At 42.3% G+C, this 27880-nt stretch overlaps 1 long non-coding RNA gene across 1 annotated transcript; it reads left to right on the forward strand.

Annotated features, from left to right (window-relative positions):
* The first annotated feature begins 8086 nt into the window (after positions 1–8086).
* On the forward strand, positions 8087–22224 carry LOC121100648. The gene is made up of 2 exons (XR_005832363.1): positions 8087–8139; positions 21967–22224. It is a non-coding gene; the product is annotated as an uncharacterized LOC121100648 (long non-coding RNA).
* The last annotated feature ends 5656 nt before the right edge of the window (positions 22225–27880 follow it).

Raw genomic sequence — 27880 nt, forward strand, 5'->3', positions numbered from 1 at the left:
TGAGAGCCAGCTGTCTGGCCCTCCCTGGGTTTGCAATTGAGCAGAACACACAGGACTCAGGCTCTCATGATGAGTGCTGTCAGAGGCCAAGCCCGGTGCAAAGACTCCCCCTGTTACGAATAAGGGAAGAAAGGTACAGTGGTGTGGAATTTGAACTGGAACCTAAAGAATGGGAAAAATATGACAGTCTAAGGAATGGGGAGAGATTTTAGTTCAGGAAGTGGTCAAAAAGAATGGACCCCTTTTCCTGGAGCAGTAAGTTTTCTGGTTTGAGTCAAAGTCTAAGGAAGGAAATGGCAAGACATAAGAGTAATCAGTAAGCTGGAGCCAAATTATGGATGGTTTCAGGTGTCAGGCTGAGGAAATTTTACCAAGAAGTGGGGAGTTAAGGAAGGACTTTTGCTGAAGGCGGATGCAAACAAGACTGTGTTTCATAATGATTAATCTAACTGGAATATTGGATGGATTGAAATGGAGGGATGTTGTGGTGAGAGAGACCAGTGAGGTGGGAGGCTACTGCAACAGACCAGAGGAAATACCACGTGAGCCTGAGCTATGAAAGGTGACGCACAGCTCGTGAGCCATTCTGGAATTAAAATCAGCGGGCCTTGGGGGCTGACTACATGTGGAGGATGAAGGAGAAGGAAGAGCCACTGATCAGCCAAAAGAGGGGATGCCAGAGGAGGGCCATGTTTAGGAAACACACAGTGGTTCCAGCTTGGGACATGTATTAATTTACCAGGGCTGTCATAACAAAATACCACACAGGGCATGTCTTAAACAACGTTTTTTTTTTTTTTTTTCCTGACAATTCTTCAAGCTAGAAGTCCAAGATCAAGGTGTTGGGCAGGTTTGGTTTCTCCTGAGACCTCTCTGCTTAGCTTGTAGATGGCCGCCTTCCATCCGTGTCCTCAAATGGTCTTTCCTCTGCGCACGCACCCCTGTTATCTCCAAATTTTCTCATCTTCTAAGGACACCAGTTAGATTGGATTAGGGCTCATCGTAATGGCCTCCTTTTAAGTCCATTACTTCTTTAAAGGCTCTATCTCCCAATACGGTCTGACTTAGGACTCCAGCGTAAGAATTTTGGGAGGACAGAACTCACCCCATAAGAGGATGTGTGAAGTCTGAAGTGCCTGTGGATATTCCAGAGAAGCTGTCTAGTTGATGATCTGTAGTATCAGTTGGAGCTCAGGAGAGAGGTCAGGGCTGGGGACATAGAGGTAAGCAACATGAACCAAGAACAGGAGCCGAGGTCAGGGGAGAAGATGAGAAGAAGAGCTTGTCCTGGGGGTCATGGTAACAGAGATAATCATGAAGTAGCAATAGCTGCCACGTGTTGTGTTTTCCATATATTGGCACTGGGGTAGGCTTTCTGCATGCTTGGAACAGCAATTCTGTAATAGAGTGATTATTGTTGTTATCATTTCCCCTTATTCACAGAAGACAAAGCTGAATCCTGGAAAGGTGAAGTGGTTTTCTAAGGTCCGAGAGCTTATAAGTAGCAAAACCAGAAGACAAACTTTAAGCAGGTCTGAATTTAAAGATGTGTGCCTGACTGTCTCCAGGGAGAGCAAGTAGAAGGAAAAGAGAAGAAAGTCATGGGCAGAATCAATATTTAGAAGGAGGAGAGCAAGGCAGAGGGACAGGGAAAGGCTGGTCAGAAGACAGAAAAGCCAGGCAGAAATGGTGAGCTGGGAGCCAATTTGGTTGGGGGTGGGCATAGCTAACAAGGCCAAATGTGACAGCAAGATGAGAAGTGAAAGTATGCTGGGGATGGGGAAAGGGAGGTCGCCGGTAACCTTTATGAAAGCTGGTTTTCTAGAGCGTTGGAGGCAGATGACAGATGGCAGCGTGTTGAGGAGAGAATGGGAAGTGAGAAGAGGAGGTGGCAAGCCTCATCATCATGGGAAGGAACAGGAGAGAAAGAGCTCTGGTGGGAAGGGAAAGTGGAATCAAGAGAAAGTTGTTTTTAGAATGGGACAGAGAGAATGTAAAATCTTGGGAGGTGGAGGGGGGGAAGCATCCTTTGAAGATAGGAGAGAAGAAATACTTTAATGAGCAAGGCTCTGGAAGAAGTTGGGCTGGCAGGGTGGGACTTAAGTTTGAAAATGGCTTTAAAAAGGAACAGGGGCTCTTCCTCTGAGACAAGAGGGATTAATTAAGGATGGATGATGACACGGAGGAGCCCCAAGGTTGGCCAGGTTGGAGTAAGAGACAAGTCAAAATACAATAAATAGAAGAGAAGTTTCTGAAGAAATTTACCAGCACAAATGATGAGTTCCTAAGCCACAAGCTATATTAATGGAGAAAAAGTTCTCTTTTCTCAGTCTAAGTCTTGGGCTGATTCTGGAACTAGGGCAAAGCTGAACCAGAGAGTGGAACCAAAGTGCCTCTGTTGAAAGAATTATTGGCCCAGGATCAATAAATATTTGAATGTAGACACTGAGAAACATTTCCAATAAGCTAACATTGATAGAATGAACTCTCTGTGCAAAGCATGATAAATTCTTGGGAGAGTGATTTCACCAAGGTTTCCCAACCTGGCTTCATGTGTGAATTAATCCCATTTTAGCCCCTGACATAACACAGAAGCAAATGTGGAACCTGGATTCGGAATGGTTCCATGCTGTTCTCTGGTCTTCTCAACATTGTCTTTACAGATACTTAGAATTTGTTAGAGTTGGCCCAAGGAATAAATAAACCCTATAGTAGAGAGACTCAGCCTCTAGCAATCTGGCTTGGCAACATGAGAGCCAATTAATTAGAAAGTAATTTAATGACCCTGCTTTTAAATCATCCACGTGATGTAACAGAGGATTCTGGGCTTTTCAGTGATAGGCATTGTTTGGGGGAAATGTAGGTATGAGTATTTAACCGTGTGGGAGTGAGAAGGATGCAGATCTCAGCTGTTACATGAGCCTTTCCCAGACTCCCACGAGAGGAGTCACCAGTGGTTGGAGCATTGCTCTGGTCATGTTTAGATGCTTGCTTTGTGTGCAATGAGAATGGCCTATTTCTTCCCAGGAAGTCTCCTGTTGGTGTGGGAAGAGCTTGGCTTAAGTGTCCAGATCTGGTATGAAATGGACGTTCAGATGGTGGAAAGGAGAGGAAGCTTTATACAGATGCCACAAAGTCATATGGACCACATAAAAAAACAAAAAGGATTCTGGCTAAGGCTGTTACCATTTTCCCCAGGGGCTGGCAATAGCTCACTGGCATTTGCCTCCTTGAGGGCCTCTGAGAGTTGGCTTCTTAAGTCCTTAGAAGCAAATTACTGCTGTGGAACTTGGCTCAAGGATTCCTGGGTCTGGTGTTCCAGCCTGCACAGCCAGGGAAGCCTTCACGGCCCAAACCTGACCTTCCAGAGGAAACATCAGAAATACTTCCCTCATGTTCACTCTCCACACACCTTTGGCATTTTTAAGTAGGCATTTGTTTTAAAAGGACAAATGAGGGGCGCCTGGGTGGCACAGCGGTTAAGCGTCTGCCTTCGGCTCAGGGCGTGATCCCGGCGATCTGGGATCGAGCCCCACATCAGGCTCTTCTGCCATGAGCCTGCTTCTTCCTCTCCCACTCCCCCTGCTTGTGTTCCCTCTCTCGCTGGCTGTCTCTATCTCTGTTGAATGAATAAATAAAATCTTTAAAAAAAAAAATAAAAATAAAAGGACAAATGATACAACATGAATTTCAAGAAAATTCAGTGTGGTTCCTCTGAGAGGCAGGGTGGGGAACACAAGTCCCTGGAGGAACGTGCTCCATAAGAAGACCCTTCAAGGTCAGTTATGGAATATATGATACACAGTTTAAAAGTAAAATTCTGTTGTTTTAAAGGAAAGACAACAGAAACAGTGGACTAGAGGAGATATTTAGAGGCCATGATTCTTGCCCCAGTGAAAAGGAAGAAGAAACACATTGCACGTGCCTGTGACCCCTTATACCCGATTAGCCCAGGCTCAGACAGAGGAGGAGCCCTGCCAGTGTTTGCTGAATGAATGAGTGAATGAACTTCTCTCTCTCTCCCTTTCCTACTTGCCAGTTCACTAAGTTGTCTGCATTGACTACTTGGCAAATATTTTTGAAATGCCTTATATTAACAAACACAGGTTCAATATATCTGAAAGACATTCAAATGAAAATTAAAACCTTAAAGTCAATTAATACAGGGTAGGGTGGTGGCATCAGAGGAATAATTACACCAGAAACTTAAGACTAAGGAATGCTATTAATATTGAATGTAAAACACATCTCTGAGTCACCTATCAGTCAGACAGAGAGAAAAAAAAAGATGGATTCATGAGCTCTTATTTTTAAAAAGTATGCCATCTCACAAAGAGAGACATTTCTTGAGTACCAAGAGGAATTTGGTGTAAGGATTATTACATAACAACCAGTTATAAATATGGCTATTTTTTACATTGCTTCTTAATAAAAATGCTGAATATGCTCTTAGGTTATAGTGATGTGAAGGAACTCTAAAGGGAATTTAGTGGTACAGTCTGGTCTGACTTGTGGGAATGACTGGTATTCCTTTGGGTGACATTTCTTCCAGGAATTAACCTGGGATAACAGGGAGGACTAAGCCCCCTGATAAACAGAGAGCACAATCAAGGATGCTCACTTCATCCAAATATGGGTATGTGTACACGCATGGGGGGGGGCAGCAGTTTGAGCTGTTTCACTGATATCTTGAAATACTACTTGTTAAAACAAACATGGATATGTTACAATGTATGGTATATAACAACAACAACAAAATCACAGTCATATTTGTATGATGAAATCTCTGAAGAAATTTCTTTACTTAGCAGGACATGTCAGGCTATACCCCCAGACCTTCTGGTAATTATATTTGTTCTCTGCTGACACTGGGAATGACTGGAAGGCAAAATCCAAAAACTCTCTCAAATACGTTTTTTTATTTGTTTTTTTACCTGAATTGTTAATAGGACTTAAGAAGTTGACAATTCAAAATTAGGACCCCCAATTTGAAAAGGAGACATTGTAGACTGAGAAAGGATGCCCAAGCCCTTGTCCCAAGCAGACAGGCAGGAAAGATAAGATTTTGTTGTTAAATGGATGCATCCTTCACCATTGCTCCAAAGCAAAGAAGCTTTATTCCAACCAATGCACAAATGCTGGCAAACCTAAGCATGCCTAGATTGGGAAACAGAGAAGCTGTGAGTTACGGTCACTATTCTAGCTTAAAATCTATGTGATGCTGTTAAGGGTTTTGCATTTGCCTATAATACACTTTGCTGTCATTTTAATCTTCACACTAAAAATGGGTCTTTAATTTAATTACTTTGAGCCATGGCCGGGGTTGAAGAGCAGAACTAGGGTTTCAAGCAGGGCAGAGACTCCCTCTGTTTGGTATGGGGAACAATTCCATTTAAATCCAGGGATGCGAGGGCAGAATCTATTACTGGGGTAGTCCCACATTTTCACAACTCTTTGGTTCAGACTGTTACTGGGTGTCCCTGCCCCAGGCTTGCTGTTGGTAAGATCCTTGGACAATGCCCCTTCCATACGCAAAACTCCCCAATGGTTTCCCCTCACACACTTGGAATAAAATCTATAGTCTTGTCCATGGTCCACAAGGCCCCACAGGGTCTGGCTCATGGCCGCCTCTCTCCTCCCTTTGCCACCCACTCCTAGTTGGCTCCTCTCCAGCCACAGTGGCCAACAGCTCCTCAGATGTGCCAAGTTCCCTCCCCCTCTGGCTCCGCTCTCTATCCGGAGCACTCTTCCCAGCTATCCACATGTCTCTGTCCCTCACCCACAAGTATTGACTCAGTTTTCACCTCCTCATTGTACCCTTCCCGACTGCCTACCTCTTCAACCTCACCAAGGCTTGCTTTCTCCTTCAAGGCACTGTCACTAACATATAATCCATCCATTTGGTGATTTGATTCATTGCCTATCTTTTCCCACTAGAATGTAAACTCCCCAAGGGCAGGGAACTCTTCTGTTGCGTTCATTGTTATGCTCTCATTATCTAGAAAAGTACCTGGCCCAGGGTATGTGCTCAATAATTTTTTTTTTGGGGGGGGGGAGAATAAGTCACTACCTCCTATCCTCATTCATCTATGGATGATAAAAGGCAATAAGAATTAGTTGGTTTTTCTCAAGTATTTTGAAGTCATAGGTAATGTCAATTAGAATATGAGATCAAAATTGAAATAATGAGGATAATTATGTGACTCTGAGATAATTTCTTCTGAAAGCAAAGGCAGAGCTTACACCCTCTCAGCTCCAACAATTAGATACTCTCCACTGGACTCTAACATTTTGAAAATTGCTCAAGGGCCCTCGTTAACATCTAAAATACTGCAACTTGCCCAAGGTCCTAGCAAGTTATTGATAATGTTATTAGACTGGAATCCTGGTGTCATGGCTCCCATGTTGGTGCTCTGGAGTGGCATATGAGCAGTTTCCCATGGAGTCTACTCACAGGCCATCTCTGCTCATGTTATTTTCTTCGAGGCCAATAGTAACAATAGCTATTCTTTATTAAACATGTACCATGTCTGTGTTGAGTGGTTTTCATAAATGTGATAAGATTCTAAAAACAGCCTTTATAATTGGCACTGTTACCTTCATTTTACTAAAGAAAAAGGGGGATAGAGAGTTTAAGTAACTTGTTCAAGAGCTCACGACTAGTGAGCTTGAGAGTCAGGATTTTAACCCAGGTTTTCCTGCTTCAAGGCCTGCGTTCTTTGTTATACGTATATTGCCACGACACCCAGTGCCTTGTCTTGACTCATCTACTAAGAGATTTTGACCTGGAGTGGCGGTCATTTACAATTATTTCAATGATGGAATCTTTCCCCTAAGTAGCCAGGTTACAGAAAGCACTGCCTCTTTAATCTACTGCTTTCTAAACCCCAGGGAGGTCAGGAGACAATCATAAGAAAAAATGCCCGGGAAGGTAGGTGAGCAGAGCTCCTTTCGAGCAGGATGAATTCTTAAGCTCAAGTTATTTCTATAGTCACCCAAATCCCCTTAATTCTCCACAGGTTTTCTATTTCCTTCCTTATTTCATCCTCCTCTTTTACACACACTATATATTATTTATGTCACAATGATCTGGAAGTTTTTCTATCCGAGAATCACATTTTCTGGCTATTTTTAAGGACTACACAATCTTGTCTTTCATATAATTTGCCTCTCTGAGCATTGGCAGATGGAGAACATCTCAAGCAGTGGTCACAAATGTTTAGAATCTATAAAGGTCATATCTATTGCCTAATGAATATTTGGTTTCTGATAATGGATTTGTGACAAACACCTATCATTTAAATACTGATTACTACGATTTATATTGAATTCTCATTGGCTGCCTCACCAGTTGATGTTCCAGAAAGTCCCTGCTGAGTGAAAGACACAGAATCATGTCTGGCATTGAGATGTTAAAAGGAAAACAGTACACTTTGTTCTTTTGGCGCGTTCCCATTGAACTGACAAATCTGTTGAGCTGGAGAAGCTTTGTTTAAGTAAGGAATAAGGAATGATTTAGTTCTTGTGACAGTCTAAATATGTTATTTCCAAGATGGGCCGGGAGGGAGATGTCTGACCTCTTTTCTCTAAAGGGAAGATGTGTAGCTTGGTGAGAAAAGCATGAACTTTACAAGGAGAAAGAATTTTTAATTCCAGTGTCATTGTTCGTTCTTATTATTGCTGCTGTAAGTAACAATAACAAAAATAGTATAGTTTACGTCACACATATAAGTAGTATTCTAGATGCTTGCCCGGATTACCTTATTTAATCACCACAGCTATTCTATGCTATATTATCATTAGGTATTATTAATCATCTCCATTTTATAAGTGAGAGGATTGAGGCTTAGACTATGAATCCGTCAGGGTCCTGGCAGGCAGCAGAATCGAATTCAGATGGTTCTAATAAGGAACATTTAATAAAAAGACTCATTACAGGGGTGGAGCAGGGATAAGGGAACCAACAAAGGCGGATAAGGCACTGAAGACTGTAGCCTCACTGAACTCTTACCACCCCCGGTGCTGAAAGGGCAGGAGGAGGAAACAGGGAGCGCTAGCATGTGGAGGAGAGCTGTCTGGTGGGAGCTGATGTCATAGGCGCATGCTGCAACAGCCAGAAATGTGCCATCACGTCAAGGAGTAAGTAGGGAAGAGCACCTCAAACTCTCTCTCTTCTTCCCCTGATCTCTGGTCCATGCCTCATGCTGATGAGACCCCATGGGAAGCCAGAGGGCAAGGGAGGATGAGGATGGTTTGCAGATCAGATTTCTTGGGCACAAGCAACTTAGAGGATGAGGAGAATGAACTGAGGGTTGGATACTCTGAAGAAGCAGAATGGACCCTATCCAAAATTCGGTTTGGATGTTGAGACTGATATCACACATACACTAAGAGGGTATGAAAAGGTTTAACTCACGTAAGGAGGCTTTCTGGGAGAGCATGGCCGCCCCAGGCAGGTACAAAAATGGCTTGAGAGAGTGGGGAAAGGAGATGGGCTTGGTATTTTTATGGTGGTTTGGGGGTGGGGCCAGAGTGAGGGTCCCCAGGCATGGTTTAAATTTCCAGCCAGCCCCAAAGAAGGGAGCACCCAGGCTTTCTGATCAGTTTGCCCAAATGTAGGGCAGAAGGAAAAAAGGGAGGGGTGGAGTCTTAAAACCTCCTATTCTTTGTTGTAAGGTATCAGATGGAGATTAACCAACAGAGAGAGACTCAGTGTTGTGCTCTGAATCACTTAACTAGTAAGTGATGAAGCGGGATTTTCAACCCAAGTCGGTCTTTGGCCAAAATTCATGCTATTTGCTACCACATTTGCTACTGGCTTTGTTACCTTGAGCAAATGACTTCAACCCTCTGAGTCTTGGTTTTCTCATTCATAAAATGGAAATTATGTCTCTGTGTCTGGCCCGTGGCAGGTGTTCCATTAATGACAATTATTATTGTTAGCCCTTTTGTTTCTGTTGGTGCTTGGTCTTGCTGACATTACTTCCCACTCCTATCTCGCCTATCTCCATCAGGGCTGGATACCCTAGTGTTCAAGGGTCTCTTTAGAAAAAATCTGGCACATATTTTGCTATTTCCCCAAGGAGCATAACCTTGGGTACCAAACTATTACCTTGTTTTCAAGATAAGGTTGAGAAAAATCGTCTTGCCAAGTGAATCAACAGACCACTGTAACATCCGTCTTCCCCGTAAGCTACAGAAAGGAAGCTGCAAAGCTTCCATTGTTCAGATACCACAGCAATGGGACTGAGAAGCTGAGAAGGGAAAGGGAACCCCATCTATCCTTGGCTATCAACTTTAAAATATTGTCTTTCTAAGATGCTAGGTAAGAAAAGGTGTGAGATGGGCAATTTTTCCCCAGTGATCCTATAATGTCATGTGATTCTAGAATTTTCTAGTTCTCTAATACTAATCCAGCTCACAGATCCCATGGGCTATAAGGTGTTTTGTACATAATCTCTTCTTAATTCATCTTTGTTGAATTAAAAGAAACACGCTGAAGACTGATTCTGAACGAATGGTACATCAACTAAGCCACCAAAGGCTTATTATGTGTTTCGTTTTTCTAAAAAATGAGGCTAACAAGATTAGTTCTAAAACTAAGGGGTGTTTCAGAAAGTATTTTTCCAGCAGCCATCTTTTCACATGTGGGAACTGAAACTACTTCTGAAAAATTCCATGTCCCTAGACTGCATGCGTATGAACAACTGATTAATCAGGTGATGACATTAACCCACAGCCCAGGACTGGGTAGGTACGGGGTCTGCAAATGCCCATTCTTTCAGCCAAGGGGCTAAAGAAGTAAGGCAAAGATTACTCTCAAAAAGCTGTGATAGGAACTTTACTGGGAATTTTAAAAATCCTCACTGAAAAAAAAAAAAATCCTGGCCTTTGTCCTTCAGCCAGCAGTCCTGTTGTGGATGAGAACAGATGCTACCCTGGCTAAGTAAAAAGCACAACATGAGCCTTTTTATTTCTGCTTTTTAAACCAGAAAACACCATCCATGGCAGGCCAAAACAAGACAGGTGGCATCCATTCGAATTGGAAATGAGGCACAGAGATAATAGATTGTGGGATCCACTGTGGCCAGCCTCAAGGGAGTGGCTCCGGTCAGAGGGCTCATTGTTTTTCTCTTTTAATGAGCAGACTCTATAAAATGTACAGCTCCTGATGCCACTTTGATTCCCTAAATTTGATTAATCATTCTTTTGTGTGCTCTCATTTGCACAATTTACTTTTGATGAACAACAAGTGTTCATCATCACTGGACAGGGCTGCCTTTCACAGAGACCTTGGGCTTCCTGTTAAGCAACAAGGAAAGAAGTGGTTCTATGTGGGATGATTCCCAAGGAGTCTGGGAAGTTCCAAAAGTACCCGTGATACCTCCCTGGCACAGTCCCTTGGAGTCCAAGAATCTTTAGAACTGGGGGAGTTGGTGTTTACAGATGAAGAAAGCCAGAGGATCCTCAGCCGTCTTCTGACTGGGAAAGCAGAATTGTGTAGCATGGTGAGCAGGCAGTGGGCCTTTCTGACCTTCCATCAATGTCCCGTCTTCTTTCTGTCATCCTAGGATGATGTCCACAGCAGTCCCTTGCTGCTCTGCCTTCCTGGTCCCTTGCTTCATGTGAAGTGGGGTGGGGAGAGTTGGGGGAACAAGGTCCATGTTTCAGATTTCCACCCTTTCACACTGTTCCTCATCTTTAGATATACAACCCTACAACAATACACCCACACTTGCTGGCACTCTGGGCTCACGGAGTGGTTCCCCTGTTGAAGGAAAGCTCTCAGCGAAAACATTCATGCCTCTTCATTGTGTCTCCTTTCTAGCCCTGATAATGGTAACTTTGATATTTTCATAGCATCTTCTGTGCTTGTAACCAAAGCAGGGTGAAGCGGATTTTAGTTATCAAAAAGGAACTGGTTTTGAAACTATTTGGGAACAAGGAATATCTTTCTGTTTCTCAGAGCTCTTCAAATGAAGCCACGAGGACTTGGTGTTAGGCAGTGTGGCCCCTTGAAAGAATAATGGGAGCTGATACGTATCAAAAAGCCCAAGGTTTTCCTATCTTTTGACCTACTAGCTGCAACTCTAGGTTATCTATTCTGAGAGGAAATATTCAGAAATGCAGACAAAGCTTTATGTGTAAATATGTTTGTGGCAGTAGTGTTTTTTAGCTGTGAAAATAATTATTCTAAGGGCCAGCAAATAATCCCTTTAAGAGAGAAAACTGCCTTGGATTAGGGTCACAACTTCTACAGTAGTTATAAAGATGAGGCCCTCTGGTGATGGACAAGAACAAAGAGGTAACTCAACTTCTCTGCCTATGATGTTTATGGGAATCTAGGGGTCAGGAAAAGCTGACAATAGAACAGAAAGAGAGAAGAAAGGTGAATTAGGAACAAAACATCTGGAAGGGGGTGGCAGAGGAGCTACATAGACTTATCTGGTCTTGGGGCACCTGGCTGGCTCAGTCAGTGGAACATATAACTCTTGATCTTGGGGTTGTGAGTTTGAGCCCCATGTTGAATGGAGAGATTACTAAAATCATCATCATCATCATCATCATCATCATCTTAAAAAAAAAGAAATATCTGGGCTAATGTGTAAGCTGAGGGACTAGGTGGCCTTTAGGCATCAGTCTGTATGAATCTATTTGAAGAGGGTGAGAAAGGAGACAAGTTATGGGGAAGACAGAGGTATCCACCTGGGTGCCTCCTTGGGCAGAGCTCTAAGGCCTAAACAGAATCATTATTTTCACAGAGGATTTCTAGAGCCTTGCTACTCAAAGCACGTGCTGGGGTCAGTAGCACCAGCCTCACCTAGGAGCATTTAGATCCATCCAAGACCTCGCGAACCAAAATCTGCATTTTAACAAGATCCTAGGTGATTTGTGTGCACATTGAAGTTTGGGAAGCCCTGCCCTGGGAGACGCAGGGTATCCAAGTACACCTCATAGAGTGAGAAAGAGCAGCATCCCCCTATAGCTGCCTAGAGCATTGCTCTGGATTGGGACACAGTGTGGAAGGGGCCAACCGGGGCCTTGGATTCTCAGGAACGGTGATCAGTAGTTAGAGCAGTCCTCCAGTGATTTCTCAGAAGATGGAAACCAGTTAAAAGTACTAAGCGAAGAGTGTGCAGAGATGACTAGAAGAAACATGAGATATTTCTGAGAGGTCTCAAAAATAATACTGAGCTTTGGAGAAAGGAGGGATCATATGTTACACATAAGCCCTCTTTGGGTTCATACTGTCAACAGGACCCCTGGAAAGGCCTTGGGAAGACTCAGTGGCGGTGCAGCTAGTATAATCTTCGTGAGAAGCCATATGTATAAAGAAAGGAATATTATATTGTCTATAATATTGTTCTTAAAATACGCTCAGAATAAAAGCTGGAAATGCAATGTACCTCTATCCCTGTGTGATTTCAGATCTTATTTTCATATATTTTTGTACTTTGTAGATTTTCTACAATGATCATAGATAAATATATGCAGAAGAAATGCAGCAAAATGTAAACAGTATCTGTTTCTGAATAGCGTAATGTGGATTTATGCCTCCTTCTTCATATTTTCTTGTATTTTTCAAAGTTTGTCCATGAACTTTTAATACATGTGTCATTAGAAGGGAAACAAAAAGGAAGCATAAGACGTGGGATCAAAAGACCTGTGTTCCAGATGGACCCCTGCCCTCAATAGTTGTGTGTCCTATAGTCACAGGACTTTGTTCCAAGTCTCCTTGCTCAGATGTAAATGGGACGCTGTCACAGATCGTAAGGGCTATGAAGATAATGGGTGTGGAGGACTTTGTGAACTGCTAAGTGCTACACAAATGTTAGTTCCAAGGCTGGTGTGATACTGTAGAGCCATTCCTCAGAGCTCTTTCAGCCCCTCCCTTTGGCCCACCCAGTGGGAGGTCAATGGACGTGCCTGGCTTCAACCCCAGCAAGTCTTTTCTCTCACCAATGAGTGGCTATATAGGCCCAACATTCCTCTCCCCCTTTGGCTAATTTGACTGAGATAGAAATCTCTAACATTGCTTAATAAAATGTCACCTACCATCTGTCAGGCAAGAATAGCATTTCTCATTAACGCCACCATTAGAATTGGGCCATGATGCTTTCTGTTGTGCTCATTGCCTGGTGTAACAGTGGCATTCTTTAGACAAGTGGTTTGGCTTTCTATATGAAAAACTATAATTCCAGTTTCAGACAAGAGCAACGGTAACAAGAAACCCCAAAAGGATAAATCTCTAAAATCTTGAATAGCTCTCTGAAATGACACTAATTAGAGCTAACAAATAAACAGAAGAGTCTATAAGGCCAATTCAATATATACGGAAAAGCTTCCTCTTACAAAGACTGAAATGTTTTGCTAGAGATCTTGGCACATAAAGCTACCTTGGGCCTGCAAGCCCAACACATAAGTCATGTAAGGTTGCTGGGTCCAGAAGTATTTTTGACTTGCAGTCTGGGGTGTGGCAATTCAGGACAATCAGTAGGCTGAGCATAGATGCTTCATGTCCCTTGCATTTTTCTCATATGAGTATAGATGTGACAGAGAAACCTGAAGGGCACTGGCTTAGATGGGTGCTTGGAGGTAGGTCCCTCCCCTGGCAATCCAATGTCTGATGACCACATAAGATACCTGGTGACACCAAAGTCCCTACTGACTCTACTTTTTAAACTTTGTCAGACAGAGAGATCTAGGGCAGGATTAACTCTTCCTCAAAGTTTTAGGGAGATTTCTTCCTCTGGAGATGTGGGATGCCAGGCTTTTTGTTAAGATAGGACTGTAGCCCAGCTTTCTGACTAATTTCTTAATGGCCATAATCCCCGTCAAATACAGGCTAGGCCATTTGTTGACTTACATGCCCTTGCTTGTAGTCAATGTGGTGGTCAACAAATATTGACTGGGCTGGCTCTTCCTGGGCGTTGGCCAGGCAAACTCTCTTCCTACTCTTTGTCTGCTGCTGTTTCATGGGACTTGGCTGGGCAGAGACTCAGAGAGCCAGCTGGGGAGGAAGGGCCTGCCAGGTGGTGGGAAGGAGACCAGAGACCCTTGTTGGCACGCAGACAGCCCATTAACTTCCTACTCATCAAGGTGAGGAGGGCCAGACAGCCTTTCTCCCCTTCCCCGATCATTGCCCTTCAGGCTGCACACGGTCCTGTCATTACTTGTTTTTCCCTTCCAGGATATATGTGATGTTAATTTTCACTAGTTTGCATCTGGAATAAAAAAGGAAGTGGGTTCACGATAGAGGGGACACTGTATATTTTGTCACTGGTGGGTCTTGAAAGCTAGACTCTGGGCTTCTGCAACTTGGGGAGAAAGGTCTGGTGCACAGGGAAAGATCAGACAAAAAGCAATACTAGCTATATTTTTAGTGACTCTCATTTTCCAGGCATTAAAGATGGGTGCTTTATATGTAAATTTTGGAGAATCTAATGTAGTAGAATATGCAAATATGACTACATGATTGATTTCTGCTGCTCAGAAGATGCAAACTCTTCATTCCTGGGGGATGGGAGGCCACTACTTGCTTTTCTAAAGACTGAGCTTTCTTTCCCTTAGGAAAGATAAACCAGCTCTTTGTTGGTGATGTGTCATTGGCTTCATAAATCATCCAGCACTTCTCCCCTTAAGCTGCTAAGCCTTGTGAAACCAAAGGGTAGAAAGATGTTCTTTTTTCTTTCTAAAGGTTGAGAAAGAAGGGCTCACGGCAGAAGAGAGAGGAGTTTTCCAGCATTCAGGATAAGGAAAGAAGGGTGGTTGGTACATTCCAAGAGTGTAAAATATGAGCCTAGCTGTACCTAGCATTCTACAAGCTGCTGGAGCTTGGAAGGAAATGACTCAAGGTTGCTGTAATGCAAAAGCAATTAGTCCCCAAGGCCAGCTAGGCATGAAGGGAGTACAGCCCCCAGCAGGGCCAGCTGCCTGTGTGTGACCAGGCTGTGAGTGTGGCAAAAAGCCCCTTCCTAGGTGATCTCAGTAAACTGATAACCTGAGGCCTCTCCCCTGGATTTCCTTGATTATTCCTAGATTACCAGGTCAAGGGATTAGGAACCTTAAAAACATGACAGATATTAGGCTGCTCATGACACTGGTATGGGTAGAAGGGGATCTGGATTTGACAGGATTCAGAAAAAAGTAAAACAACAACAATAACAAACTGTGACAGTCCAAACAGGCAAAACTAAATTCTACATTTTGTAATCAATACAGAAGTGATCAAATTTTAAGGAAAAACAAAGGAATAATTGTGAGGAAAGTCATATGGGAAGGAGGCTAATGTGATAGGGAGTAGCACTCTAGATGGGATTACAAGACAAAGTACAAGATACCAGTTAAATGTGAATTTCAGATAAATAATAATATTTTAGTAAAAGTATTTCCCAAATATTGCATGGGATAAATTTATAATTTAAAAAAATCATCCATTTTTTATTTGAAATTCAGTTCCTGAATTTTAAAAAAGATTTATTTATTTATTTAAGGGTTGATTATTTATTAATAAATAAAGACTACTTATTATTTGGAGAAAGCATGAGCAGGGGGAGGGACAGAGGGAAAGGGAGAGAGAGAATCTCAAGCAGACTCCCCACTGAGTGCAGAGCCTACTTGGGGCCCCATGCCATGACCCCGAGACAATGACTTGAGCCGTAATCGAGAGTCAGATGCTTAACCAGCTGAGCCACCCAGTTCCTGAATTTTTATTTGGTAAATCTAGCTGCTATACTACTAAGCTGCTGGCAATCTTCTATTTTATGACCATGGCTGTTCTATTTTTTGACTGTGGGTCTTCACTCTTTTCTTTGTTTAATGTACATACATGTTTTATATGCTCTTCTGTGTATATATCTTTCATAATAAATTTTTGTTTCAATGTTCTCACTTCTCAAATATTGTGTAACAGTTTTTACTAATTAAAGAAAATCATCTCTCCTCTCCCCCACAAATGTTATGATATGAGTAAAAAATGTATTCAAATGTTCAATAACTTGTCCAAGGTTACAGAACTGGTAAATGGTAAAATTGAGTTTGAACCAGAGTCTGAAGACCCTAATGTCTGTGCTCCTCACCACTGTAAAATGCCTGTGTTATAAGACAACAACAACAACAACAACAACAGCAACAAACAAAACACCCAAAACAAAAAACATAGACGAAAATCTGGAAACTTGCAAACATGCTCATTCTTAGAGCAAGGGATGGTTGAATCACTGACAGTGGGGTAATGAGTAAAAAGTTTTATAGAAGAGAACAGAAGGAATCAATAGACACCAACACTGAGATGTCACATCTGTTGGAATTATCTGACAAGGATTTTAAAGCAGCCATCATAAAAATGCTGTGACAAGCAATTGTGAATGTGTTTGAAATAATGAGAAAAAAGTTTCAGCAAGAAAAAAAAAAAGGAACCAAGTGAAAATTTTAGAAGCCAAAAATAAAATTAAAAACAATTGAAAATGTAATGGGGTTCAACAGCAGAATAAAGAGGACAGAGAAGGAATCCATGAACTTGAAGATAGAATAGCAATTATCCACTCTGGGCAACAGAGAAAATATGGGCTAAAAAAAGATAAAATAAACAGAACCTTTCAGGGACCAGTGGGACTGTAACAAAGGATCTGTCATTTGTGTCATCAGAGTCTCAGAGAAGAGAAAGAGGGTAAGATGGAAAAAAGTACTCAGAGAAATAATGGTTGAAAACCTCCCAAATTTGACAAAAAATGAGAAACATCTAAAGAAATCTATACCAAGACACATTATAATCAAACATCAGAAAGCTAAAGGCAAAAACAAAGAATCTTGAAAAGGAGCAAGAGAGAAATGCCATTTTACCAACACAGGAAAAACAGTTTGAAGGACAGTGGATTCCTCGTCAGATACTGGGGGGTGGTGGAGGGGCAGAAAGAAGTGGCACAACATTTTCCAGGAGTTGAAAGAAAAGAACCGTCAACTCTGAATTCTATATCCTGTGAAATTATCCTTCAGGAAGAGAAGAATTCTTCAAAGAAGGAACTCCAAGAGAATCTGTCACCAGCAAAACTACCCTGAAAGCCTGGCTAAAGAAAGTTCTTGAAACAGAAAGGAATGAATCTTTTTTTTTTTTTTTTTAAGATTGTATTTATTTATTCGGCAGAGAGAGAGACAGCCAACGAGGGAGGGAACACAAGCAGGGGAGTGGGAGAGGAAGAAGCAGGCTCATAGCGGAGGAGCCTGATGTGGGGCTCGATCCGGTAACACCGGGATCACGCCCTGAGCCTAAGGCAGACGCTTAACAACCGAGCCACCCAGGTGCCCCCAGAAAGGAATGAATCTTAAGAGCATCTCGAAGGAAGAGAGAAAAAAGGCAAGAGTAAAAATATGTCTAAATAAAATAGACTTTCCTTAGGTTTTCCAAATTATATTTGTCAGTCAAAGCAAAAAGCGTAACATTGTCTGATGTAGATTTCAATGCATATAGGTGAAATATCTGAGACAATTATATTGTGAATCATGGCAGTAGGCAGGGGGGACAAAGGGAGGTAAGATTTCTACACTTCACTCAAACTGTAAGATACTGGTGCCAGGAGATCTTTGTGGTGATCTGTAGCCTGATTATGCTGTAGACAGGAATGTGTACATGTGAAAAAATGGAACAGAACTACACATATACAATGTATCAGGGTCAACTTCCTGGTTTTAATATCATGTTAGAGTTATGTAAGATGTAACCACTGAGGAAATTGGATTAAGGGTACATGGGAACTCTCTGTCATATCTTTGCAATTTCCTATAAATCAGCAATTATTTCAAAATAAAAAGTTGAGAGAGAGAGAGAAAATGAGCAGAGGACAATTCTCATGTTCTTTCAGTTGTAGAGGTTTGACTTTCAGGTGTCTAGGAAAAGCCCAAGTGCTTTTACGACATCTGAGTTCAGTTCTGGCTGGATAGAGACTACACTAAGTGAACAGAGGCGTCGGTGGTCAGCCGGAAACAAGATGATTTTGTGCCTAGAACACATGTTGGTTTCCTGTGCCCTTTCAAGAGAATCAATACATTGATTTCCATTTACCTAGCTGTATGTGGTCAGGTTTATTTAGAGATGCCCCCTCTCCCTCTGCATCAAAAGAGCGAGGGGGCTAATTGGGAGGCGCACAGACACCGTTTTCCTAGAGAACAGGTCACGAGAGGGAGCCTCTTTGGAATTTCCTCTTCTTCATCCTCTTCCACAGTGCCCACCGTCTAGCCCACCCACCGTCTAGCCTGTCCAGATAATGTGGGCAGCACGTACACTCAGATACTCTGTAATCCCTCTCAGCTCCGCCTCCTAATTATACGTCACTTTTTCCCACTCTTGTCTTTATCCATTGCCATCTTCCTCATCCATCACCTTCACTGTCCATGTGAACTACTTTAATATTCTCTTCTTCGTCTCTTGCTTCTGTCTTACACCCTTCAAGTCCATTCTCTGTACAACAGTCTGAGTGATATTCTAACAGCGTACATAGGGTCCTGCCACACCCCTGCTCAGCACCTCTAATAACTCCCCTTGTACTTGGTGTAAAGTTTGCACTTCCTAACCTGGCCTGCAGGATCCTGCACGACCTGGCCCTGCCTCTTTTTCCGACTTTATCTCAGTGATTCACTTTGTCTTAGGTACACTGGCTGCTTTTCTGTTCCTTCACTGCCAAGCTATTCACATGGGAAGGCCTCACTCTGCTTGGAATAGGCTTCTTGCTACTCTTTGTACTGCTGGTCCTTTCTGAGCCTGTGTTTCACAGCAGCAATGCCCCAAATCTGAGTGGCTTTCTTTGACCCCCTGACTACAGCAGCTCCCACCTCACTGACTGACCACTACATCACCCTATTCATTTTCTCCAAGTATTTATTCTGCTTTCTAGTGATCCTAGCTGTTTTCTTGTTTCTTGTCTGTCAATCTCCTAGAAAGTAGGCTACATGAGAGCAGGGACTCTGCATTCCCAGTCACCGTAGCAGCCTCAACTCAATAAATATTGATCAAAAAAGTAAACGAATAAATGCATGAATGAAGAATTACAGACTATGAGACCTGGCAGGGACCTTCTTTCCCCAAGACAAGAAGCCCCCTGGGGACACATGGAAGATGTTGTAGAGAGAAGATAATGACAGCGATCTGCCCTGTGTCTGCAGCACCTTTGAGAGTTTATAGAGCATTTTGAATTATCGTGCCTTCATCCAACAAATAAGAAGAAGTGTTTCCTGGGGGTCATGCAGCTCGCAGCAGCCAGGAGCCTGGATTGGGGGAGGACAGTTCAGCTTGTCAGCACACAGGCGTCTGGCACAGGACTTTGGAACAAGCGTCCCCATCACTGCCAGCCACTGGGCAGCCGTCCCTGTTCCCCCAGCAGTAGGGACTCCAGGCCATCTACACCAACCACATCACCTGAATATATAGCAAAGCTGAGGAAGAATTCCCCAGGGAGGGAAAGGACCTCAAGAAACAATGGAGACGTGCCAGTGGGATGTGGGCAGAAGAGAGACAGAAGCAGGAAGATAGATGGTAAATAAATAAATGGAAGCATTTTTAAAACTGAGCTAGGGTTCTGGACACTTCGGTGTGTCAAACCCTCACATGTGCTCATGCATTTCAGGGGAACAGTCAGAGCAGGACCTGGTCACTGTCCCCTAGAGAGCCTCACGGTGCCGAGAACACAGAGGTGTGCACTCGCCCTGCTGCTGGTTGGTGGGCTCCCATATGGTTCTCTGTTTCCTCTGTCTTTCTGCAAAGATTGGATAATGGTGAAAGAATTTCAAAAGTGACTCTTTATTGTTGCTCTTCTCTCGTTTCAAAATAGTCATAGTATTCAAGTGACTAACGATCCCAGTCTCCAAAAAGCATCAATTTGAGCGAGAATGTTACCACAGAAATTCCACTCGCATATACCTTTAATCATGTGGCAAATTACCTTATTAACCACCAGGGAGTCTAGTCTTATTACTTAATTAAACCATCTCTTTCTTTTTTTCTTATTAAAACCACATGGGTTGAAACTTCTGTGTGGTTTTAGATTCTTTCCCCCTTCTTTGGATGTCTGTGAAATAATGGCTGCATAAAAGAATTTCTGTTATTTTGTGTTGATAACTAAAGGGTTTGCAACATGAACTAAAAGGGGGAGGGTGTGTGGTAGAGATAGTCTGGATAGGCTCACCCTGGCCAGTGACGTAACAGCCACTTGGGTGGTATGAAAGTCTGAGATGTGTACCCGTCACTTACTGCTTCTCTCGCCAAAACATCTGGAATACAAAATCCTGTCATTAGACAGCCCACATGTTAGAAAAACAAAAGGAGAGAGGGAAAAAAAAAAAAAAGAAAACTCAGTCCCCCCAAATGGATGGATAAAGCCTCATTATTACTGGTAGGAAATTAGACATTTAAGGTTATACTTCAAAGCAACTATTTTTATTACAAGAGGCTCAACATTTTGATTTATTGGGCAGCAGAACAAGATTGTGACAAATATTTCCACCTCAAAGAACAGACAAATCAGGCCTCTAAGAAGTCATATACTAAGTAGTTTAAAAATAAAGTTTGTTGCAACAATAGTCATAATGATGGAAATTGCATGCTTTTGCTCATAGCCCCAAATAAATGACTGCTTTAGCATACTTGCCAAGAAGAAGAAAATAATTTAATCTTGTGGGAATTTTCTTCTAATCAAAGGAAAGTACTAAAATTTTGTAAAATAAAACAGCTGAAATTGAAAGTCTCTGCTACCTTTCTTCAAAGGTCACCACCAAGCAGCGCCTGTTTACAATCCTATATCCCCATCTGAGCTGCACCATTCAAGAGAGATGTTAAGAATGTAGGATGGGTTCTGAGGAATCTATAAAGATAATTAAAGAATAAAACATAGGGTTTTGAGACAAAGCTGAGGAATTTAGAATATTCAGCCTTGTCACACACACACACACACACACACACACACACACACACACAACCAACCTACAGTGTTAGGTCATTATCCATTTTATGTAGAAGTGGTATGCTACCTTAAACGGTGACCACCTTAACCCGTCTCCGTCTGAACATGACCTTCTTTCGTAAGACATGGACAGTTCTGATTAGGTTAGATAAAGTCAGAGGAAGGCTTCAGGGAGAGTGTGCACAATTGAAACTGGAAAATGAATTTCTTGGACAGGCTATAAAGCTGTTTTCTCTGTAGGTCTCTGAATAAAGAAGCCCTTATCTGCCCAGGTGTGGGAACAGAATTTTGTGGAAAGACCAGAGGCTGTTGGTGTGAGCCTCTGGTCATAGCTTGGGGTCTAGTCTCAGCTCTGCTGTTAATGAACTCTGTGACTTCTGGCCAAATCACTGAACTTCTCTGTGCCTTGGTTTCTCATCCGTAAAGAGAGATTGAACTAGGAGATCTAAAAGACTTCATGCATCAGATTTCAATTCTAGGAGGAAGACAGAATGATCATAGGAGAGCAAGAAGGTCCTTCTTTATTTTATTCTTATGGCTCTATTTGCTTGGAAGGGAACTTTAAGCATATGTGCACAGGTGTGTGTGTGTGTGTGTGGTCATAGTGGAGGAAGGGGAATGGAGACTCTATGCACCATAAGTATGTTCATAAAACTAGGTGTAATTTGAACTTATGTAAATTACTTTCCCCTTTAAATGCCATGTAAAGAAATTGTAAAGATGAACACTTTGTAAATTGAAATAATTACTGCCGCATGTATTTATTTTGTAAGCACAAATTACCATTTGTTGGGGGCCTGCTGCAATTTTGAATACCATGGTGAGTTCCATTAATGTATGTATGAATTAGCTTCTAGGTAATGTGGCACTGAATGCCTCCCCAGTCCATCCTAAGAACTGGGATGACGGAGCTTCAACAAAGTGGGCCAACAATGCTGTGGAATTCTGATCTATTTTTTAAATCATCCAAAGATAAGTAAATCTTGCTCAGTACCCTTTTTTCCCCTTTCTTTTAAAGGTACTTCACTGAGTACAGCATTGTTAGCACTTCGTAAAGGCAGAGGATCTTGGAGACGGTCCTGGAGACTGGGGAGAGAGGAGAGCTGTCCCGGTGCTGTCATGCCTTCCAATGGCTCCCCCAAACTCATCAACTGACAATGATTGGGCTTCCAATGCTGGACTTCAAGACATTTGGAAAATGTTCATAAACATGTTCAGAATCCCATGGTGTAAGTAAAACATTTTTATAAGATTATAAAATAAAGAAAACTGGCACACATTTTGTTTGAACAAGTGTGCTGGTGATTTCTTTTCCTAAGGTGAGGGACTCTTAAACAAGTCTTAGTAATTGCTCTTAGGGAATTTGGACTCTTAATTTTTGAAAACACAATAAAATATGCAAATCTCTAAACCTTGTAGATGACAGATCCTAAATCTCAGACATATGTGGAGAGAATCTGAATGAAAGAGGACTCTGCTAACATTATAGTTTGAGAAACAGAATTAAAACGAGACAATGGGATTCTTGCTTTGATCTTTGCTTATGGGGAAACCTGAGAATTTGGGAGGATTTCTTCACCCAGAGAACTCCCACAGACTTCTCTAGGAGGTAAGTAGGCCTAATCATTCATAAACTAGTTGTTTCTAGAAGAATGAAGCATAAAATGTCATTGTTGTGGCTAATTCATATTAATTGCCACTATTAAAAGTTCAAAGCTTAAAAGCAAAAAAAAAAAAAAAAGGATGGGAAACAGAATTACTTTTTTGTGACTGGATACAATAGAAATTATACATAATTTCCCCCTTTCCCCTTTTTAAGAAATTTCCTAAAGCCCCAGGAAACCCCACCTCTGTTGGGATTTGAGCATGGCTGGGGAAGACAGCAGGGAATTATTACTTGAGGAAGTTGTGGCTGGAGACCCTCAGTTTTCCTCCTCTGGCTTTTGTTTACTAGTTTCAAAGGCATTCCTCTTTGTGAGGGCATCAGCCAGAGTAAATGGTTTTGGAGCTCCTCTGAGTGGAACTGGGAGAATGGGTGTTTTTTCTTCCAGGAAAAGAGAACAATAGGACGAGATTTATTTAAGGAAGGAGTAGTGGTTCTCTGTTAACAGGCAACCCTGGGTCTCCACGTTTTCCCTTAATGACCAAGCTTGAGGAGGGGCAACAAGATCAAAGTTGCTTTAGGGCAAAATTGCTGACATTCCTGAAATAGCCCCAGATTCCTCACATCCCAGTAAGCAAGAATCAAGTTCACTCACTTGTGAAGAGGACCCACTACAGCCTTCAGGTTTTTTGTTACCTTGACTTTTAGCTCATTGTCCTGTCTGACCTCCTCTGAAACCAAAGAGTAATGATTGCTGATTTGACCACTGTTCTCTGCATATAAAGATGTCAGGGGTCAAGATGGGTAGCTACAGAGAATCTAACATTCCAGAAAAAAACTAAGAGTAGGCTCTATTGATGTGGTTAAATATTTAGACATGTAAAGACAGCCTGCATGTAAAAGTAATCTGAAAGAAAAATAAAAGGAAGTGAGAATCATAATTGTCCTATTAAAGTTTGAGAGGTTTCAGAGATGACAACACACACATCATCTAAAAATATAGAACTTTTTCAGGGTACTGGTGGGAAGATGTGTTACCTAGCAATACCATGCACCAATTTGGAGTCTGCAGTCTCCTTTCCCATTCATTAAGGATCATAATACTTCTTAATAGTCCATAATAATCTCGATGGAAAAGCTCCATTTTATGTATTCTAGGTTTCTAAAGAGATGTGAAGGGGAGAAAAAACCCAAAAAATCCAGAGTCACTCAAAATATCAAAGGTAAAATTATCTAAAGAAAAATTTTAGCATTTAAAAAATAGCAAAACAAATATTAATAACATACCCTTCCTACATTGGAAAGTGATTGTTACAAGCCTTTGCGCAGATAGACGTTTTCAATTCCCTCATGTGAACATGGAGGCATGGGATTGGGTTATATGTGTGTGTATCAGAAACTGTTGCTACCATTTTGCATTCCCAAGAGCAATGTATGCAAATTCCAATCCCTCCACATCCTTGACAACCCTTGGTATTGTTAGTTTAAAATATTTAAAACAATTTTGCTTTACTATTTTCTGCAGCCACAAATGAAATCACAACGGTATCAGTCATTCTGAGTTTCTTTTTCCCCACTTGCTTATGAAGAATCTCGTTTTCCACTCAAGTGTTTTGTTTCTAGGTATTTCTTGGTACTCCTAAAGAGAATCTCCCGTTTTTTGGGAACAGCGTATGAGCCATTGTCTGTCCCTCACCTTGTGCCGTGGACTTCCTCTGTGCCTCAGTTGCACCCGCAGCCCACTGTCCCACCATGTGCCTGCTGTGTGGAAATGCCCATGTTCACTTAAAGCGCTGTCTCCCTGTCTCCAATGTTGCGGTCAGGTTCTGCGGGGTCAAACGGGGCCAGGTTCTGTGTAGCAATGGGGACACTGGCTTTCCTCTCAAATCAAGGACTCTTAGGCTTAAAGTAGCACTGTTGTTGCCTGGAATCTCACAAAGTCTCTCAGAAATCCAGCTTTTTAACTGGCTGTTCTAACCCCACTCCTTGGGGAGCTTAAGAGCAGTGTAAGAATAGGGTTGAGGAACAGATAACTGGCGGTCCTCCGTGTGACCTGCCTCTTCATGCTCTCTTTGAGGGCACTGAAAAACTCAAATAAATGTACAAGCCCTCTCAACGTTCTTCCTCCACTTTCACCCCTAAAGCAAAATATTCCATGCCTATCAACTCTAGGCAAATGAATGCTAAAAATCATAATCGTTATTAACATTACTGTTTCTTAAAAATAGTTATCCCAGCCTCCCAGTTCTGCATATTGATTGGCCATATTTGGGAACAAGTGGAATTCTCTGCTTATCGTCTTACATGAAAACATAGACAGGGAAAAAAAAAATCACTGTAGACAGGAAGTGATTTTATTTGTGGTCATGTAACAAGGAAGCGGTTGCTGGACTCAGATATGGTGACCCTGAGGTCATCAGTATACAAGCTCCAATAAATTGCTGATTTCATATTCATCCATTCAGTCAAAGGAAGAATAACCTCAGGGAGGCAATCATCAATCAGCCCATTCTGGTATTTGAATAAAACAAATGATCAGCTTGATCAAAATGGCCATAACAGTGACCCCCAAAAATTGTGTTGGAAGAGAAGTGTTGCAAGGTTTCTAGAATGTTTTTCTTAATGGTGATTTTGTGGCTTTGAGGTAAGAATTTAGCAAGAGAGGCTGTCATGTAACACTGGGAGACTTCTCAAAAGGTATTTCTTGGAAGTCACTGGGAAGGTTAATGAAAATATGTGTATTTAGTTTTGTCAAAAGGATCCTGGTGTGTGCAGTGGGGGGTGTGCAATCCATCAAATCAAAGCATAATCAAAGGCATAACGTGAAGAAATATAATTATAACTTATACTTACTCTTAGGGTCCAGACCTCACCCTTGCAACCTCCCACTTCAAACTCAAATGAAAATGAAAGCAAATCTGCTATCCTTCAGACAAAGCAGCATCAGATTTATGAGTGAGAAAGTTGGTGGGGGGTGGGTCTGTGGGGAAGACTTAATTGTGCGACTGAAGGACTCCACTGAGTAAACCACTCCAAGTATTATAGAATCCAGACTCAGTCCCTGTTAGGATAATGCTCCCACTGATTTCCAGAAACATAATAATCCATCCGGGGAGAAAATGTTGTTCCACTCACTGAGGCTATACTCCTTATTGATTACAATTCAATAGCATTCTCACATACCTTGAGATAAAGATAGAGGAGACATTTATTCTCTCTCCTTTAGTAAATAGTAAATACTGTACTTTTTTTTTTTTTTTTTAAATTTTAAGTCATCTCTGTCCCCAACATGGGCTCCAACTTACAACCCTCAGTTCAAGAGTCACACTTCTACTGACTGAGCCAGCCAGGTGCCCCAATAAATACTGTACTATTTTTTTTTTTTTTAAGATTTTATTTATTTATTCGACAGAGATAGAGACAGCCAGCGAGAGAGGGAACACAAGCAGGGGGAGTGGGAGAGGAAGAAGCAGGCTCATAGAGGAGGAGCCTGATGTGGGGCTCGATCCCATAATGCCGGGATCACGCCCTGAGCCGAAGGCAGACGCTTAACTGCTGTGCCACCCAGGCGCCGCCTGTACTCTTAAGAAAATAAATCTCTAGGGACTGAAGCTCGGAGAGTGTATTTTTAGCTCAGATTCTTTTTCTGCTCTCAAGGACATGGTGAGGGCTGTAAGAGGTATGATTTTTCATAATCCTAGGGGCCAGGTACCAAAAATCAAACTCTCAGAAATAAGTCTCAGGGGAAAGGGCAAGGAGTTGCGGCCAGCAGGAAAGAACATGCTTCATTGAAATCACACTTTAGGGTCACTTGGAGGACAAACCTGCTGGGTATTACCTAAAGTTGTCACAAAACCTGCTAAGGTTAAGCCTTCTGGACCCTGCTTACTTCCTCCATAATTCTAGTAGGTCCTGGGCCTTCCACTCCAGAAAGGTAAATATGATTTGACCCCCGAAGACCCCTATCCCATGTCCTATAAAGGGGCCATCAAAGAATCTACCACATGTCTGCAGTGAACATGTCTCAGGTGGAGAATTATCTCCTAGGAATCATGATAGCCAGGTACCACAGATTCTGGGTCTGAACACGAGCTGCAACTCTGCTCCCCACTGCTAGATGTTCAGGTACAAAAACAGTCTTTCTGCCAAGCAGTTGCATCAATGTGCAGGTGGGCAGTCGACACCATTGTCACGGTGTGTCCGTGGCTGCAATGGGTAGAGAGTAGAGGCAGAGGCCGCTGCTGGCAAGGACGGTTACCTTCACAAGTGGAGAAGGCAAAGCTACTGATGCTACAGGACCTGGAGTCACTTCCTGGTGGCCTCTAAATTAAGGCCTTGTCCCTACAGTGATTTTTACTTGGCTGGCCTAGTAGAGCTTTCCACCATGACTTTTCCAGGAATGACCGAGAGGACCTTAGAGAGGCTGTCATGACTAAGAAAATCTTAGAAGGTTTTCTAAGTCCATCTCCATTCTGTAACCAGGCACCACCACCCCTACCCCACTCCAAAACATGTACACACACACACAGACACACACACACACACCACACCCCAAAAATTCACACACTAGTTAGCAAGGCCAAGGAAAACCTTCCTGAAGCCAAGCCTATTTGGGAAGATTGTCACCTACGCTCTTCATCCCCAAGTTCTCCTTTGCCAAGAGTTGCTTTGATGAATTTTAAATATGGCACCAGGAAATCATCTTGGAATTTTAAAGGGACCAGTTCGTTTGAAGAGGGGCTAAGAAAGAAAGCAAAGAGAAGGAGGGAATGGAGTACTGAAGAAATCCCTGTCCCACACGGTCAGAGTGGGCCAGGATGCAATTTTCTCCTCAAAAATATGCTACACTAATTGCCTCCACCCAAAGTAATTTTCCAAGCAGCAAATTAAGAAGCTTAAAAAGAAATAAGCCTCACTCAGTGTGGATTAGTAGATGAGCAACTTTGTAGTGTAAGATCCTGATTGATGTGATAGACAGTTAAATGTGAGAGCTGGAGGCAGAGCTGATACTTTCTCAGAAATGATGAGCGAGCAGCTCCTCCCCCTGAAGTGAAAAGGAGCAATTTGGGGGTTTTATGCAAGCCTCACTAAGGAGGAGATTTATGTAAGGCAGAGGATTTTCTAGCCAGCCCAGCCAGTGCCACTTGAAAAGCTGCAGGGGCTGCTCCTACAGACACTGTCATCCTGCAGATTTAGGTCAACAGCATTTAAATAGAGAGCTTGGGATTTTGCCCATTGATCTTAAACGAGCTGATCAAGTTTTCCTCAGAGAATCATTCTTCCTCATCCTGATGCGGTGTAGTAGGCAGAGAGAGAAAGAAGTTCTGTA

The sequence above is a fragment of the Ursus maritimus genome, unplaced genomic scaffold, assembly GCF_017311325.1.
Source record: "Ursus maritimus isolate PB19 unplaced genomic scaffold, ASM1731132v1 scaffold_5, whole genome shotgun sequence".
Classification (NCBI taxonomy): domain Eukaryota; kingdom Metazoa; phylum Chordata; class Mammalia; order Carnivora; family Ursidae; genus Ursus; species Ursus maritimus.